This window comes from Magnolia sinica, chromosome 3 (genome assembly GCF_029962835.1).
Source record: "Magnolia sinica isolate HGM2019 chromosome 3, MsV1, whole genome shotgun sequence".
In the NCBI taxonomy this organism is placed as follows: Eukaryota; Viridiplantae; Streptophyta; class Magnoliopsida; order Magnoliales; family Magnoliaceae; genus Magnolia; species Magnolia sinica.
Genome location: NC_080575.1, coordinates 5,214,766 through 5,235,200, shown reverse-complemented (window position 1 = coordinate 5,235,200; position 20,435 = coordinate 5,214,766). Strand labels below are relative to the sequence as shown.

Here is a 20,435-nt window from a genome sequence, read left to right as displayed (position 1 = left end):
CGGGTCCAGGCCTGAGACTGAAAGCCCTCTTAACTAAACGGCCTAGGGCCGAGCCAGCGTTTTGGGCCGAATAACAAGCGCGCCTTTTAAGAGTCTGAGGAGCCCAGATCGGCCCATTGGCACTACATACCAGCAAGCTATGATTTTAGATACTCATCCACCGTTCATTTCGAGCATTCAAAAAGGGAGAATAACCGGTTGGTGTTGATCTCTGTGGGGCCCACCGTGATGTGTTCGTCAAATCCACCCCATCCACAAAGTTCGACCTTCGATGCTTAGATGGGCCATACAACTGGGAAATTTTGGGAAGTAAAGCCCAACCAATAAGACATTTGAGATATTTTTGTGGACCCAACGTGTTGGGCATATTCCATCCAATCCATTCATCAGATGCACCCCACTATGATGAAAGCACACACCAAAAATCAGCCCATTCCAAATCTTAACTGGGCCACATGAAGTGCATTTAAAGGTTTTACGCCCGGCTTTCACCGTTCCATCAGGTGTGCCCCACCTTTGTCCGATCCACCTGATCTATCGGCTCATCCAAATGAACCTGAGGCTGCGCAGCTGATGGACGGAATGGATATGACGCACACACATCACGGCGGGCCACCAAGAGATTGGCACTACTGAATTAATAAAAAAAAAACCCTAATCTCAGAAAAAGAGTACGAAACCTTAGACGCATCTGAGCATCAGTTTTAAAAAGCTCGATATTTGAAACTTCATGGAAGTATCAGATACATACAATCATTCATCACTTGCTCAGATGCATCTGGATGTAAAAACAATAAGAGAAAAAAATAAAAATATTCAGTAGCAGCAAAACCTCTCCCTTTCTACTTCGAAGAAATTGCTTCTCCGAAGATGGGCTTATATAGCAAACGGACGATCGCAGCTAGGGTTAGGGTTTGTAGCCGGTATATATCTGGAGAGTTATTTAATAATCTGGCAGACAATGACGCTTCATACTCAGGCACTCAGAATGTATATACGTAACATATGTAAACTTAAATTAAACCGATTAAGTTGTATAGCCCACAGTCTCAAAATCACTATCCAAAAATTATGTTGATTGGACAATCCTAACCTCTGATTCTAGGCCACTCGTTTATTGAAGCAGGACCATTGGATATTACAAATCCGATAATCGTGTAATTAAATAATCTTAATTTTCTGTTCCTAATACATCTAAACTGGCAACCAAAATATGGACAGTTTAAGTTGAATTACTTGTATGCCACGTATGCAATTTTATTTTATTTTTTAAATAATTCCTAAGTGCCCGCGTATCATCCATCACGCTCTGCTGGAGTATCGAAGTTTCTCTGGAAACGAGATTTGTGTAGCTCCACACGCTGTTGTACTCGCGGATACACGTGCCAGCTTGAGGAGCTGTGGATTACATCTGATCCGTGTATAAGGTGGGACGCCCCCGTTTAGATTGTTTGGCCAATAAGTACGGCCATTGGATTATCAGGTGGGTCCCCGTTATCAAAACAAGTTTTAAGAACCGTCCTTTTGTTTTTTATTTCAATGTTTGGCGTAACAGACAGCCGAACGGTCTGATTTTTTCGTCCACATGATAGATATGGTTTTCCACGTGTGACAACCACATGTAAAGTTGGCACGTGTATGATCCCAACACGTGTCGAAGAGGGCGTGCGGGTCTGGCAAACCTCGTTATGCAATGTTCTGGGTCTGAGACAATCAGCAGCGCGCTCGGGTTGGAATATTTATGTATTTACAACTGGTCCATAGTTCAGGTCTCCAAACCGTTGATATGATGGGCCCCACCGTGGATGCTCCATATACTAAATATAAATCAGATGTTTGGCCTTGTCCCGGTGGAATCATAATATTTGCTGAATTTTCTTTCTCAACCGTTTATTTTCTGTCCACCAATAGAAGAGTTTGTATTTTCTCAATTCAGAATCCTTTGGCATATGGGCCATCCGCCTTGATCCCAACATATCAATGGTTTGGATTAGTAATTATGGGCCCACTTATACAAACGCGAAACTCGACGGTACCGGGTCGAGGAATTATCGTAGGTGTACAAGTACAGACGCAAAAACTCGAGACGTCTCCGCACGTGCCCACTTAGCACGTGTGGGATATCAAAGCCGTGCATGAATTGAGCACCACCGTCAAGATGATATGGCTCTCCAAAAAAAAAACTCTGGTTTACTCATCTTGGGCCACACGTGTTCTAATGTGGACTGTTGTAAGATCTTTTCACCACTCATTTATTTGGATCCGTCAATGTGTGTCCCACATGAAGTGGATCTTAATATTCTGATATTGGGCTCTGAGCTGATAGTGGAGCCCACACTTTCAACGCTTGAGATTGATGTCCATTTTTTTTTTTTATAGCTGAAGGCCCACCTTAGCCTCATAGCATAGTAAACAAGTTCAATGGCTCACATTCAACGGCTGGATCTACAATTGGCTTTCTATCCTGGCCCTAGGCCTGTGTAAGGTTGCTCCATCATCTAATCAAAGCACAGGTCTGGTCTGGATCAATAGTAGGGGTGGAAATGGGTCTGAACAGTCCATGCGAGTAATTCAAAATAAACGGTCTAAATAACGTATCCTAATTTTAGATGCATAAGTAACCAAAAACTAAGATTTCTCATCATCTAATTATTAGATCAGTGGACATTGATTGAACGATTAATAATGAAAAATAAAAATAAAATCCAATGATCATGTTTGAAGAAACAAGTGTCTGCCAATCAGCAGTTAGGATTGTCCAAGAAAAATCTGATTTGGGGACCGAATATCAGTTCCATAATTTCATTTAAGAGATTCCCATGTGTGAGTAGTGCTGTCAATGGGCGGGCCTAGATAAGTGGGCTTGGGCTTCAATTCTCAACGGTTCATCGTCAGGCGTAATCAAAAATTTGATTTTACCTGGTATGAGCTCGTGAAAAGCGTTCCTTATAGGTAGGCTCGTAGTATCTGATAGCATACATGATCTTGATAGCTTTGCAAAATTTGAAGATAGACTGTGCATGTCCAATAATCTTCCCAACCACTATGGGCCTGGATTCTCGATTATTCACAACAGGCCTAATCAAAATTTTGATTCTACCACGCATGAGCTCGTGAAAGACAATCGTGATAGCTGGGCTCACAGGATTTGATAGTATACACGATCTTGATACCTTTGTAATAACTGAATATAGACTGTGCATGTCCAGTGATCTTTCTAACCATTACGGGAGGAGAGAGGTATGATAACTCTTCTAATTCCACGGTAAAGATACTTTGAATTACGATCAATGATTTAAATTATATAAGAGATAAGTGAGATGGACAAAGAACAAAACTTGTGTGAAACACATCCACTAGTGCTTGTCCACAAGTGGACTCAATGGGCACATATTCAACAGCCCGAACTATTGATAGCCTTATATGTGAGTCCCTTCCTATCAAGCATCATATGCTACCAGAGTATAGGGGTGTACACTGACTCGAGCTGGCCTCAGCTCGACTCAGCTCGGCCACTAGCTGACCCTAGCTTGAACTCAGCTCGGCTCAGTCCTCGAGTTTGACTGGCTAGCTCGGCTCGGTTCGGTAAGTAGCTCAGGCTAGTTCGAGCCAAAATCAAGCCTTTGCGGCATTTTCACAAACACATGCAGTGTATTTTGCAATTTCTCATTGTACGTAAAACATTAGTAGTTGTTTACAAGTATTTCATCAAACACCTTATATGCAACATTAAAATTAAGGGAAAATGGTATTTAGTTCATATACATAACTTCATTGCCATTAGCCGACACTTCGTTGAGTCATTTGATCAAACACTTGGTGAGCAATATCAATATTAAAGTAACTGAGTCACCGAACTAGTTCGATCCCACTTCGATTCAAGTTGGGGTTCGATCCGAGTTGAGTTTTTCAAGCTAAAAAAATGAGCTCAACTTGGCTCGAACTCAACTTCGAACCGCGCCAAATCAAGCTTTTTCGAGTCAAGTCGAGCAAGCTAACCGAGCTAACTCGGTTCGTGTACACCCCTGCCAGAGTATCAAATAACTCATTATTTGACCATCCAAGTGTCCCAATGTTGACCTGTGCTCAGTGGAAGGTTTATGTTAAATAAAGATTAAAAATTAGACTAACACAACTTACCCCCTTCGGAAATGTATGTATGTGAATGGGTCAAGTTCGAATCTCCTTAATCTCTTAATCTGCAACCGACCTAGACCCATCCAACTCATCTTATTTGGATCCGAACCCAACAACACCCAACCTGATCCCATGGCCTAGTTTAAAAAGTTGAAAACTCAATAGTTGACTCAATGTTAATCCAATGGGTTGGGTCGACTAAGGATTCAATGCAACTTGACTCAATAATTCGTAAATAATATTTAAACATTTGGTAGTAGTAAACAATAAATATTTAAATACATGTATTAAAAATTAAGAAACTAAAGAATGAAATCTTGCATAGCTTGCTGGTTAGGAACGTTTGAGTCAGGGTGGGTAGAGGTCGTTAGATTAATCCTTTCGATTAACTCTATTCCTTTCTCACAACCAATCGACGAGCCTTGAACCAGGATTGGACCTATGGACCTGGCATACATCATCTGGATCAATTTTTGGGCTGCTTGATTGGGCAACTCATGCATCTTAAATGTTGATCATTGATTTCATTCTTATGAGTATCTATTTCTTTGTGCATGTGCGGCCTACCTGATCAACTAATTTTTGGGAGAAGAGGTCTCTTCTCGCCCACACAAATAACACTATCAATTAAAGGAAGAAAAAAATGCAAACCATAATATAGAGATTTATATGATTATGTTTTAGTACGTACACAAAATCACATAGATCCACTGTATTCAAAGGTAAAAATGAAGAAGTAGCTCTCAATACAAGATGACTCTTTCTCTCTCTATAGAATATGCTTGTAGTACCCCAAATGAATTAGGGTTTACGTAAAACTCTTAATGAAATTATGAAGTTATCCTTGAGGGCTAGTCCTCGACCCCAAGGTCTTGGTATCGATCCCTAGTGGGGGTGGCTAACAGTGAAGTGTGAACTGCCAGTGGGGTGTACTAACAAGCTAACAAAAAAGAAAAAAAGAAAAATAGAAGTCCTCAACCCCAAGCAAGAGAGCGCTGCTACCCCGACGAGCTCAACATGATGAATAGTACATCTTCAATGATCAAGTTCCTTAGATCCTCACACTAATGGATTAAGAACATTCAAGTGGAAAATAAGAATTCTATAAATTTTTGGGCTAAGCTGGGTCAGGTCAGCATGGGCCAGCCCAAACTTTTTAGGCTCAAGTATTTGACCTTTAAGCGTTGGGCCAGTCCAAAACCCAGCCTATCGCCACCCGTACATGTACTAGTGGATCCGTCTCTGAAGCTAAAATCTAAACCTGATTGTTCAATGGGCCATGTCTCAATTTACCATTGACCCATCCCACCAATACCCCTGGTCCATATTCAACTTAAAAATTTCCCAAAAACGATGGTCAGGATTTTAATCCAGGAATTTTGGTCATGGTCCATCCAGGATAGGTGGTCAGGATTGTAATCTGGGAATTTTCGTCACAGTCCATCCATGGTGGAACGCAGTAGACCAACGCTGTGAATTAGTGAACAATGGGCCCACCTTATCCCAACTGAAGAGCTGGTCATGTAGTGAAGGGTCAAGGATCTTGTAATTTCCTTCTTTAATTTTCAGCATCATATCCATATCCCAGTAAACCTGGCAAATGTACTAGAACGGCATTAATCTCATGGGACCCAGCATGGATGGGCCAGCATTAAAATCACATCAGTTAAGAGCACCATAGCCCACAGACAATAGGATATACAGATGAACAAATACAATCTACACATCACCACACCATTTCAACGGCTGCGATCAACTATATCTTTTTGGGAATGATCAATTTCCAGCTCCAAATTAGGGGATCTGTTGGCCAACAAATCTCATTCGATTGAGAGGTTACCAAACTAATCATATGCATCAATAATAATAATAATAAATAATATTAATAATACTAATAAAGTGTGGTTTAGCTGATTGACGGTGTAGATTTTATGCAGATTCAGTCGTTTACACCATGTCAGTGAAAGTAATTAGTTAACTAGGCATGGTGTGACATTAAATTAATTACAACTTTACAACCCTTTACGGTTGTACGTCATGGTGTGACACATGTTTGTCTTCACCCATGTGCCTGGTAGATTCTCTCTCATAACCGTGACATTATCTCAGGTGGGCCACATCCACATGATCACAAGGCCAACATAATTTTTCTTAATTTTTAATTTTTTTTTTTTTTTTTTTTTTTTTATAAATGTGTTTTAAGTGTGTTTGGATAGAAGTAAATGGAGGTAATTAAGAGTAAGTGAAAGTAAATGGTGTTTTAAGTGTGTTTGGATAGAAGTAAATGCATGTAAATGAAATAAGATGGAAATAATTAGGCTTATAAATGAAATACTCCATAGGAGATAAGATTTAGAAGTATATGAGATGAAATGCCTTTTTGAATTCTACCGGAGAGTCACGCGACTAAGCATATGTGGGACTATGCATATATCTACCATGTACATTACATGATAACGATGCTTTAAAACTATTCAAATACCGGTACATACTATAGGAAATTACTCTTTTATCGATAACATAATTCATCGTTATTTTATCTTTTTCTTCATCGGTAATGATTATTACCGATGAAATATGTCATTGCTAAGATCGTCGCAATAAGACCGTGGTTGAAGGCTTTTCCCGACGAAATATGACTTCGTTCGCAATGATAAAACAAATATCGACGACTAAAATCGTCGGCTAAGCATGTTACTTTTGGTAGGAAAAAATAATATATTTCGTCGATAAACACAACTTATACCGATGAATATCATCATCGGTAAAACTGTTGATAGACGACATTACCGACGAGTATGTTCGTTGGTAAAACAATTATACCGATGAGTATATTCGTTGGCATAAGCCCGGCTAAACGACATTACCAACGAGTACGTTCATCGGTAAAACAATAATACCAATGAGTATGTTCGTTGGCATAAGCCCGCTATTACTGACGAAATAATTCGTCAGTATATCTTATATATAGATTGTTGGTATAAATTTTTTGTATTAAGTTGTACTTACGAAATATTTCGCCGATATAAGTTTTCAACCTATTATTACCAACGAAATATTTCGTCGGTAATAGTCTGTTTTTTTCCTGATTTCATTTATTTTCAAATTTTAAAAAAAAATTGTTGATATACACCTGTGAATACACCTATTACAATACATTTTCATCATATTAACATCCACATCCATCCAAACACAAACTACATCCATCTAAACACAAACCACATCCATCCATACACAAACGATCCTATCCACATCCATATACAACCCACATTCATCCACGCACAAATACATATAAGTTTAACATTCGTATATAAAATAAATCATTAAAAAAAAAATCATATCCACATCCACATACAACCCACATTCATCCACGCACAAATACATATAAGTTTAACATTCGTATATAAAATAAATTATAAATTTTTTTTAAAAATCACGAAGATGAAGGCGGGGGGTGGTGGGGCATCGGTGGCAAAGCGTGCAGCGAGAACCTGAAACATCTCCTACATTCGTCGCTCATACTCCACCCACATCTCCTCGATCCTCCTCTCCTACTCCTCCCATCGCCTCTCCTCCTCTCTCCACCTCTGCTCCTCCTCCCTCTGCCTCTCCAACTGCTATTTGATCCCATCGACGACGACCTGTAGTTGCTAAACCTCTCTCTTTGCGATATCAGCTCGGCGTAAGGTGCTCTCCCCAGCGACGAATCGGCTGGAGGCAACTCTAACGGGTGTCATGAGCTTAGCATCATGGCCAAGCCCACGTACATATCCAGAACGGGTACCAAGCACCTTGCTGAGGATATCTGGCTCACTCCGCTGACTACCATCAGGAGTGGGATGACTGCGTATGGTGTCTATCATCGCCTGTAATGAAAACATATAAATTTTCATAATGAATAACATTATTATAATTCAATGCAATTAAATTTTACAATGTAAAGATTTTTACCCAATTCTCGTTGGCTCTAGGATGAACCCAGGATCCCGTCACCTGCCGATAGTAAGTCCCTCTGTAGAGGTTTACTGGTACAGGCTCCTGACCAGTGATAGAATCTCGCTGCACAATTGAAAGAACAATAAAGTTAATATAAATGCATGGAAAGAATATATTAACTTAATAATTATCAATAATTTCTTACCATGTCGTAACGATGTCGTACAAATGACTTTGAACCAACTCCATGGTTCGCTTGTAACTTTTCCTTGTTTGCAGAATTTATTCTACTTCTCTTTTGAACACATTATTCATAATATATTGTTATTAATTGTGAATTTAATTGTTACCTTAAGATATCATAAATATGTAAATATTACCTGAAAAGCCTCAAACGAAAATCTCTCGTAGAGTATCCGCCAGTCGTTTATAGTCACGTGCGACGGTGCGAACAGTACGGCCTCATCGTGGGTCCTGCACCTCTTGTATCGCTGGTGTAACTCTCCTCGGTACTCCTTGAACCGCTCCCTAACCATGTCGTCAACGACATGAGAAATGTAAGGAATACTTAAATCTAAGACAAATTTATCCCGCAGTTTCGTAAATAATATATTAAGACAATAAACTTATTAAGAAAATAACTTAACTGTCAATTAACTTTAATAAAAGAAAATTTAATTTACTAAAATTTACTTGAAGGCGCTGACGGATGAGCTGCCGCACATCATCTATCACGTCAGTCTTATGGGAACTCTACCATCACCCTACCCTCATGCATAAGTCACTCTAAAATTAACCCACGCGTGAGTCCACGTCCTCATCGGCTGATTGGCGATGTTGTCGCAAAAGAAATATGTAAGTCTAAACATAAACAAAAGTCACTAAATAAATATATGTCTAAACTTATATGCAATGCCCGATGTATGCTCAACCGAAAGCTCAGACGCTTGTGATGCAGCATGCGACGTTGATGCTGTCTCCGTGGCATCACTGGTGGAAGGGGTAGATCCAGTGCGCGAACGACTTGATCTCTCACCTGGTGCTATAATTGAATATGTGCGAACTACGAACTTATAAATTTAAACAATGTCAATATAAGTTTATGAACATCAATATAACAAATACATTAAACTTTACATTGCAAGTGGAATATACTAAAATATTATACAAGTAGTGTTGATGGTAGAATAAATTTGTGCTTATACTTAAAGAGATGATTAAAATATGATTAGACTATTACACTATGATGCAAGTAGAATATAATAAAACAGTAAACAATCTAGTAAAATTTGAAAATTCCATTATACATTGTCATTCTATATTAAATACATGTACTTCATTGTAATACGAAACAGCTTCGAATCAACTATCCAAAGTACTCCCTGCGTAAGTTATCGTATGATGTAGAAGTATATGTCAAGCTGTGTGAAGCACTCGACATTGTTACAGCCAACATGCCAGTCACAATAGGAGAAATCGGGTCTCTCGGGACTCCATTCAGATGTGCAAGTGACAAAACCGTATCTTCTATACGAAGTTTTCCGCGCTTATATTCCTCCATCATGTCCAAAAATTTCTTTGAGATTGTATAATCTTTCATCTGAGTCATCGTCGATATATTCCTCCCTACACTTATCGACTAAATCGGGTATCTCTTTAGCCCTACTAGAAGAAGATAGGGCCGAAAAGTCCATCCGTCACAACTGATGAAGTATGTTGCATGCTTCCGCTACGCTCTAGTTTGAGGAGGATATGATCAGAAATTAATTTAACTGCAAATATGGATTATAAACAAGTCAATTAAAAAAATAAATCATGACTTGTAAAACACGTATATATGTAATAATCAAATTATTCGAATTGAAAAATGACATGTAAATCATGTGTATATTTAATAATCGTCGTCTGTATCACTATCGCTTAGGACTATTTCTTTTTCACCATTACTATTGCTGATCAGTATTTTCTCTTCATCGTCTGCAACGTCGTCATCAATGAAACCGCTATTATCTCTAACAATGTCATGTATTACTGAGGCATCAACATGATCAGATGGCACATCATCTCTATCCAATTGCACCACATCAATATCAACATTTGGATCAGTCCCTCTATCCCCAGATGACATGTCTTCTTGATATGCTTGTTTAACCTTAAACGTTTCATTTCCTCCGCCCTCGCTATCTTTAACGTCTAGTTCGGGAACGTCAAATACGTTTTTGAGCTTTATTTTCTTCACCATGTGACAAGAGTTGCCTAACATGGTGTCAGCAAGGTAAAATACTTGTTTGACTTGGCTGACGATAACAAATGGGTCGTCCTTAGACCACTTCCGAGATAAATTTACGCTCGTAAAGTAGTCGTCGGTCTGTATTCCTAACTTCTTATTTTCAATGTCCCACTAATCACATTTAAATAAGTACAACTGCCTTTTCATATAATAACTCATCTTAATAATATCAGCCAAAACGCCATAAAAGCCAATTTCTACCTCCTCATGCGTTCCCTTCACAACCACCCCACTATTTTGTATAGTCTTATACTTCTCACGCTTTTCAGTGTAGAACCAAATCTCGTTTACAATACAACCTATATATCTAGATACACGTCTATCAAGGCCACACACCAGTGAGTAGAGTACATCAGACGCATCCGTAGAGTTGTTGTGTACAACGTCTTCATCTATTATCACGTACAAAATGTAATTGTTTATGAATTTTCTTAGATATAAATATTGTGAAATACAACAAAATTTTGGAAACTTACACGTTTTGCAAATCATTCTGGAAACTGATCATGATGCATTCGATCATAATTTATAGAGTATTGGGACTTCATCTCCTCGATGTGTTCGCTACACATAATTGGTACGTCATTAGTAAGAAACATTAAGATCATCATATGTAGAGATACAATTATCGAGGGAAGACTTACTCTAAGTAAAATTCTATTTCTTCACAATTATACAACACATACCATCGCGCTTTTTCTTGATCCCCAAGGTCCATATCTTGAAACATCAGAGATCCTAAAGGACGGACTTAATTTCTTCACAATTATGCAACACATACCATCGCGCCTTTTCTTGATCCTCAAGGTCCATATCTTGAAACGTCGGGGATCCTAAATGACAGACGTTATATGCGAATACAGATATGAGTCCTTGTTCATGCTCTTGCCCTTTGTCAGCATTTCGATCTTCTCGGTTGAATCTAGTCTTTATGCCATGAAGATACATGGAGCAAAATATCAGGCACTCATTATCAATGTACGCCTCAACAATGGATCCCTCTGGACGTGCCTTATTCCTCACATTCCTCACAAATTGTTTTAGTATGTGAAGATATTGTACACAAAACTACTTTGTCATGCGTATGAAAACATGGATATATGTAATTTATGGAATGAATAAAAATTTTAATAGGTTCTACCACCTAAAATGTGGAAGTAGTCACAACCCTAAAATAGTTTAATCGTTAAATCCTAACCTATCATTCATGGATACTATTGAATATTTTCACTTTAACTATCTAATAAATGTCCATCAATCTACTAATCACATAATAAGATAAGTGGTATTTTTTTTATCATGATAAAATTTAAAATGATACTCATATTTTAAACTGCTCAGTTTTTGTTGACTAGAACTATGGACCTCTTTTGAGAGAAGCTGTAAGTTTTTAGTCCATGGCCAAAAAGTAACATGGACATATGGAAAAATCACTATTTTTTAAGCGTATATATCAGGCATCATATGTAGTCATAGTTAAACAGTACGAAATAACTAATCAACCATAAATTTTATTTAGAAAATATTTACTTATCTTTTCCTATACCACCCATTCCAAATATTTACGTTCCCAAATAATCCTGCATTAAAGAAATAGAGATATTATTAACTCTTCAAAATGAGCATGATGTGAATGCATGAATCAATATAAGTTAGGCATATTGTCTTGTAAGTTGGGCACATTGTCTTGGAATATTTAAAGATTGTTGGCCAAAATCTAGAAGCATTTCAGACATTGATTTTGAAATGCTTATTTTGAAATGCATTCAAAATTCTTGTTTATTATTATTAGGTGGTGATCGTAATGCATGTAGAGATATTCTTAGTGTAATGCAATGTATGAATATTATTTTTCTCTGTTTTAACAATGTATTTAACAGTAATTTTCACTTCTTAAATACATCAAATACATTAGATTTATGTTTTAAGAAATAGACCTACAGTTTTCTACTAGCATCATTAATAAAGGAAACAAAATAACGCGAGTCACCAAGAGATAATACCTGTGCCGATCCCTACACATCAATGTGTATAAGCTCCAACAGATGCGTCTTTGGAACGCGTCCCGTCTTCTTGAAGCTTACCCTCTTCTGCTTGCCATACACACAGTCATCGCAGAATTCTAAGTCAATAGACTTCAGCCTTGGTAGCTTCTCTTTTGACAATAGTACTTTCATCCCTTTCTCACTCATATGTCCCAACCTCTGATGCCATAACTGCCTATTCACTCCAGTTGATGCGACTGCGAGTGAATTATACGATTCTGAAGTTACGTACAAAGTACCTTCCTTCTTCCCTCGAGATATTACCAAGGCACCTTTTGTGATCTTCCAGAAATCACTGGTGAATGTCGTCACATAACCGGTATCGACCAACTGCCCCACTAAGATCAAGTTATGTTTCAAACTCGGTACATGTCTGACATCCTTCAATTTCAAAACCGTTCCGTCTTTCTAATTTACATGAACGTTCCCCTTTCCAACAATACTACACAGCTCATCATCACCCAGGTGGACTCTCCCAAAGTCACCTGATACATAATTACGTAGAATTTTTTTTACATAAAGTGACATGAAACGAAGCACTCGAGTCTATAACCCAAGACTCATTCCTCGCATCAAGAGACAAGATCAATACCTCTGTGTCACTCTTCTCAAATAGATTCACTAAATCATTCCCACCTTGAGAGCTTCCTTCTTGTTTCTTGAACGCCCTGCAATCATGTTTCATATGCCCCTTCTTGCTGCAATGTCAACACCCGTCTTTGTTTTTCGGTCCCTTTGATTTCTTCTTCGACTTAGAACGCCCGTATTTATTGCCTCATTTGTTCAGCGATATTCCTCTTCCTTCAACGTTTAGAGCATCCCTGAATCGCCTGAAAGTCCTGATGCCTTTCTTCTAGATTCTTCGCTGAGAATTAAACTGATCACATCATCAAATTTTAGCTTTGTCGACCCTGAGGAATTGCTTACAACATTCACCAAACCATCCCAACTGTCTAGCAAACTGGACAAGATCAATAACGCGTTGACCTCATCCTAAAAAAATGCCAAAGGATTCCAGCTGACTCGTGACTGTATTGAACTCGTTTAGATGTTCAGCCACACTCTTATCATCTGACATCTTCATGTTGAATGGTTGTTTTATAAGATGAATTTTGTTGGACGCTGAGGGTTTTTCATACATGTTGACTAGGGCTTTCATTAATTCTTTTGTGGTTTTCATCTTGGGGATATTGAAGGCGACGCTCTTAGATAAAGAGAGTCAGATCGTTCCTAAAGCCTTCCTATCCAATAAAAATCATTCATCATCTGTCATCTTCTCTGGTTTCTTCTCTTTTCCCCCTAGAGGAATATAGAGGTCCTTCTGATACAGATAATCCTTTATCTGCATCTTCCAGAAAGTAAAGTTTGAACCATCAAACTTCTTAATTCTAGTCTTCCCTTCTTCTGTCATCGCTCCCTAATATAACTAAACCAATAGCTCTAATACCAGTTGTTGTGCAGCATGCCAACAACGCAGTGAATCGAGATTCAATCTTAAGTCTAACCCACAAACGATAAATAAGAAGAAATATAAACTAGAAAAAGAATCAAAGCATTCCAAACAAACCACAAGATAAGATATACGTGGACAAACCCCAACAAGGATAAAAAACCACGGATGCAAACTTTCACTATGAAGAAAAACGAAGATTACAAGACAATATACTAACCTATCCTTTAGAAGTACATAGAAAACCCTTTGCCCACACCTTAGAATTATTTCTCATACCCTAGAAAAGTCATAAGGACACCTATTTATAGTTTAGGCAACTTTCCTTTCGTACCCTTGCGAAAACCGACTCAAATTTCCGCAATCCGCATCAAATCCGGAAACGAATCTGCGTAACATCGACTGGTCGTACAGACTGCACGACCGGTCGAGCGGACCCCTCGACCGGTCGAGTATGGGCCACGACTGGTCGAGCACCTCAGAACCCAAAAATTTGATGCTTGCTGGACTTTGAGTCGAGCCAATCTACGACTGCTCACGACTGGTCGAGTAGGGCACTCGATCACGACCGATCGAGCATGGACCACAACCGGTCGAGCAGCCCCTAGATGTGGCTCCACATCTCAACAATATGCATAGCCACAGCTCAGCCCGTCCAATTCCTTCCGTCACAGCACAACACATGCACACACACACACTCAGACTCAACTCAACATGGCTCAACTCGGCACATGTGGTATTCGGCATAGATTAAGCTAATGACATGTAGGGGTATTTTAATTTTAAGAATGACAAATAAAAAATAAAAAATAAAATCCTTCTTATTGCCTATGGGTGATGGGGATTGTTTAGACTCTAGTGTGGTCCACCTAATTTCTGGATTGCAACGATTTTTAGAGAGCCATGAGTATCCTAGGGAATAAAGTCTGATTAACATTTTGAAACCCAAATATTACATAGTATATGCCACATAAATCTGGCCTCTTTTTATACCACTTATTCCCAAAATGCTCAAGCCATTAAATTACAACTTTACAACCCTTGACTGTTGTGACACACGGAAGTCTTCACACATGTGTGTGCCTGATAGACACCCACACTCTTTCTCCATCATGACCATGACATTGTCTCAGGTGTGCCACATCCACATGATCACGAGGCCCAACTTAATATTCATTAATCATCTTAAAATCTATAAAACTGTGTTTGATCACATTCGAATGGGCCCCACCAAGAGCTCTATTAGATAATACAAATCATCCAAATCCCTATTTGGACATGAATGTCATGGTGGCCCACTTTTAAAACAATATTAATTCATTATACTGAAACTATTGAAAGAGGTGTATCAAGATCTACAAAGAATCTTGACTGTAGAATATCAACGGCGTGAACAACCTGTCCCATGGCATCAGCAAGCTGTATTTTTTTGAGCTGATTCCATACATACTCTCCGTAACTGACAGAAGAAACCAAGACAGTGGGCACGTACACCGCATTTTCCATGCATTTACCTACTTTGGTACTTACATTCTCCATACCCAGCTCATTTTATATACACCTTTCTTGCATGTATGGTCGATGGCAGTGCTTTACGTACGTTTGCATGTGGTACGTACATAGACTACCAAAAATATAAAGTGTGGTGTGCGAACATGCATGAGACCAAAGTCCCTTGTATTAACGTTCCACACCAAAATCATGTGATCGAAATGGCCATGCAGTCCCACGTGAGAAACGGACATATTACCAATAACAATTGTCCACGTGTCATTCATGCAAAAGAAGACCTAACTGGTAACAGAGTCGGGTCATTCGGAGAGTTATAGTGGGTCATATGCCATCACATCTTTGGAGAGTATAGTGAGCCATGTGAGATGCTCACGCAGAAGGGGATTGGCTGTTGACTCCAACACCACCCAGCTGGGTGGTGTTGGGTGCTGTGGAGACCACTGTGCTGTGTCTGTTTTATCCACACCGTTCATCTGTTTTGCCAGCTATTTTAAAGCATGAACTCAGATTCCAGCTCACTTTAGTGCATGAACCCAGAAACAAAGCAGATCGAAACCTCAAGTCAACCACACCATAGGAAACAGTTGTGATTGGATGCTCACCCCCATTAAAATATTCTTGCTGCCACTAAAATTTTTTCAAGCTGATAATTTTTTCCCCCCCTCATCCAGGTCCCTGTGTGACCTTATCAACAGGTTGGATGGTTTCAACGGTGTATGTCATTATCCCCACTGTTTCTTATAGTGTGGTCCACCTACGGTTCGGATCTGCTTCACTTTTGTGCTCATGCCCTAAAATGAAGTTGGAAACAGATGCACAGCATGGATATAAAAGTTGTACATCATAAAAGACATACATGACCGTGGGTCCCATAAAGTTGCCACCCAACTTGGAATGGGTTGACCTAAACTTGATTGGTCTAACCCGACCTTTAGGTTAGGTCAGATTTGAGCTAGCTTGAGCTAAGGCCAGACAATCTAACTTGACCGAACCCAATCTCATATGAGACTAACGTATATGATTTAAACATAAAACCATTGCCCACGTTTAAAAAAAAAAAGTATTTATGATTAGAACTGTCTATGCTGTGGACTATCTTTACAGGGTTCATGATCAAAACTGAGCCCAACGCCACATGCTAAGTGGTCCAATGTCTTTGGGACTGTCTCTATAAACCTTAGCTTTTGTTATTTCTCAATTTTTATTTGTTTATTTTAGGGTTGAGTGTTCATCACCTTCCATTGGGCTTGGGTTGGGCCTCAAGTGAAATCTTCTTTAGGATTGGGTTGACCAAACTGGACCCAAACTACCCGAGTCGCAGGTCTAGGCTTAGTGTACTCAAAGCACAAAAACCATCAGAGCTGTCTAAATGTGGGCTATAAACAAATCATCCAAAAGTCACGTTGGCCGTGGAAACAAGATGACGGTCTAATAATCTCATCTTAAGGTACGACTATAAATCTGATTAGCATCATAACAATCAGATCCCCAAGCATACTGGTGAGATCTAACCATTAGAATATGACATACAACCATAACGTACGGTTATCCTGATAACGGCTAGACCCATAGCCATACTGCTCAGATATGACCATTCAAAAACCATCGACTGGAATGGTTAAATGCACACATAATGCCAACCAATATTCAAATTCAAGTAATGGCAATCAATTTACAATCTCGCTCATATTGTATAAGTTTCCATGCATACTGCTAATATCTGACCACTCAAATACAAGCTACCACCATGGATTAATGATCGACAAAGAGGACAGGTCCATATGCATATCCAAATACAAGTTATGGCGGTAAATCTATGGTCGGATTTTATGATATGATGGCTAGGTCCATAAGCATTTATTTTTTTAAACACACACCCACACCACATGGCAGGTGATTGCCTGCATCCGTAGGGAATAGTCTTGCCTCAAGAGGGGCGGGGACACCTTGTCGTCATAAAAAGAAAAAAGAAAAAAATATTTCTTGTTGATCTTCCATGAAGAATTGTGGCCTGGGATTGACTTTTTCAAGCAAGAGTTTGACTCAATCTAGCTTACTCAATGCCTCGGACCAGAATCAAAATTTTAACTCTTTATGAAAATAAAACAAAGGCCGTATGTAAAACTGAAAAGGAAAGTGCAAAAGATATAAAAGAACATTTCTATTAGTATTTCCTATTTCACGTTGGACTTAAGCCAAATATGACACTTACTACACCCTAATAAATACAAAGTTTACTATTTATAGTAAGTCATGGATTTTAGGAGTTTGAGTTGTAGTTTGATTCTAATTTCTTTCCCATTGCTTGGTACATTTAAAGGGTTGTGAACTCGTTTTTATTCACAATTAATCAATTTCGAATTTATTAGAATTTATTTCTATTTTCTGCTTTCTTTCCTCATGGATTCAAGTAGGAAGCTCCATTCGGAGTAGTTATCCTCATCACGTTCATCCTGGCTTGGGGTACCAAGCAATGGGAAAGAAATTAGAATCTAACTACAACTGTAAAAACGAACTTAAAACAAGGAAACGACCGTCTATCCAAGGGTTTTTCACAATTCGGCTGCGCAACCCGGCGTAGTAGGGTTGGTTGGCTTTAGTAGCTCATTCTGATAACTCATTCCGGATTGCAAGATACGCCCGATATAAGGTCCGACGCGACCCACTCTACATCAGTTTCCATGCATACTGCTAATATCTGACCACTTAAATACAAGCTACCACCATGGATTTATGATCGACAAAGAGGACAGGTCCATATGCATATCCAAATACAAGTTATGGCGATAAATCTATGGTTGGATTTTATGATGGTTAGGTCCATAAGCGTTTATTTTTTTAAACACACACCCACACCACACCACACACACACGTACATACATCTACACCACATGGGCATGCACTCTAACATCCCATGATCTCCCTGTTTAAACAGTCTTGTCTACCACTGAGTAAAGCTGTATGCAAACTGAGTTAGCTTGGTTAACTCGTTCGACTTAACTCGAAAAAGCGCGATTCGACTTGGCATGAATTGGGTTCAAGCTGAGTCGAGCTGGTTTTTTGTGTTTGAAAAAATTTTAAGCTGAGTCCGAGCTAGACTGAACTCGACTCGACTCGGCTCAGAACTTGACCCAAACTTAACTCGGTTTGAATTGATTCGACTAGGATCAGGTCCACTTAGTATAAATATTTTGTATATATGTATATATTTAAATAAATTATATATTATTTATTATATATATTAAAAACTATAAAACATAAATTCGAACTTAGTTTATAGGCTCGGACTTGAACTTGGCTAGAAAGATTGAGCTCAAGCTTGGTTGGAACTCAGCTCAAGCTGACCCAAGCTGCTGACCGGGCATGACCAAGTTGCCCATGCATTCAAGCTCGAGGACTGAGTCGAGCCGAGTTTGAGCTGAGTAGCCTGCTGGCCAAGCTGAGCTGAGCCAGCCAAGCTGGACTCGGTTTGACTCGTGTATAGCTCTACCACTGAGCCATGGAGCTGGACCCAGGTCCACACGCATACTGCTAAGATACAACCATTTGCTCAAATCTAATCATCCATATACAAAATGCTGCCCACCCTTTGACATGACACGCGCGGCTCCTTTGATGGAAAGACCACACACATAATTCCTGACCATTCATACAAGATGTTGTCTTTAGACATCATATTAGCTCCTTTAATGGAAATGCCTGTTTGGGAGACACCCAAAAATGAGTTAATCATAATCATGTATTAAAAATCATGATTGTTTGTTTTCAAGATTATTTTTTAATCCTTTCCAAAGAGAGATGCTCTCACACCACTACAACTTGTAGTGCTCCCAGATGCATTGGTTTACTTGGACCATCCAATTATTAAGTCTGGAATATATTTCATGGGCTATGATGCAAAAATAGCACGTGATCTGATCAGTCCCATTCCCTGATTTGGTTTTATTTTCCATAGACATCATTTTTTTAAAGTCATAGATGGGATAGTTACAGTTGCCCAACAGAAGTTATTCTTTACAACCGTAAGCAATCCATGATCTATCCTGAGAAATAGATGGATGAAATCCTCGATTGGACTTATTTTTGTGCAAATGATCTTGACCATCCATATTAAAGGGTATTGGTCAAATGGTTAATATTCATCTGATTGGTGTGGTGTATGCATGGTATTCCATGAAATGTATTTTGGACCTAAAAAACAGTCTAGATCAATGGATTGGACTGTCTCAAGTGTCCCAATGAAATTAGGAGTACCACTAGAGTATTGCTTTTGGAACACGGGAGCATCTCTCATGCATGATCCATCTAAACAAAATCGTGGACATTTTTAGGACTGTCAACGGGCTGGGCCTGGGGTAGGTCTATGCCTAAATTTTGAACTGTTTTGGGTCAGCCCTATTCAAAATTCTGATTTTTTTAGTCCAAAGCCGGGCCCATTGACACCCCTAGATATTTTAGGAATTTGAAAATATGCTTGCTTAAAAATGTATAGCTAAAGTTTCGCTTACAAATGCATTCAATGGTTAAGATTAAACTTGCTTCATTTCTTTTAATGCCGGCAGCCATGACGACTTCTCATTTTCTCCACTAGTAATCCGCACTGCACGAAGAGGAAATCATGCAACACTTGTGAGGTCTACCATGTAGTGGATTTCATGTAAAATCCACTTGATCCATCAGGCAAGAACCATTATTTTAAACTGGACATATAAAATATCAGCTCAGTAAAATATTCATATGCATCACACCAACAAGAACAATATAAAAGTGCTCCCAAAATTGCTAAGTTCCGACGATGTTGCCCTCTTGAGTTTTATAACAAGCTGATTTTTTGTATCTTCTCTTTATCCTAGTGAGTTACAACTGATTAAAGGGTTTGATGAAAGATAAACCACATGTTATTCACACTATTTCATATGATGTGGTTCATTTGAGTCATGGATCTAGCTAAGTTTTTACCTCAAGACCTAACCTTGATTGTCGAATCTGATGAGCGGAGTGGATTTTACACTTTATTCATGGTGTTCCCTACAAACTTGGGTGTTTTATCCATTGCCTAAAACGG

General features: G+C 38.9%; 1 non-coding gene across 1 annotated transcript; it reads right to left on the bottom strand.

Annotated features, from left to right (window-relative positions):
* Window positions 1-692: 692 nt before the first annotated feature.
* Window positions 693-770, bottom strand: LOC131241669 (small nucleolar RNA SNORD36). The gene has a single exon (XR_009169227.1). It is a non-coding gene; the product is annotated as a small nucleolar RNA SNORD36 (small nucleolar RNA).
* Window positions 771-20,435: the final 19,665 nt, after the last annotated feature.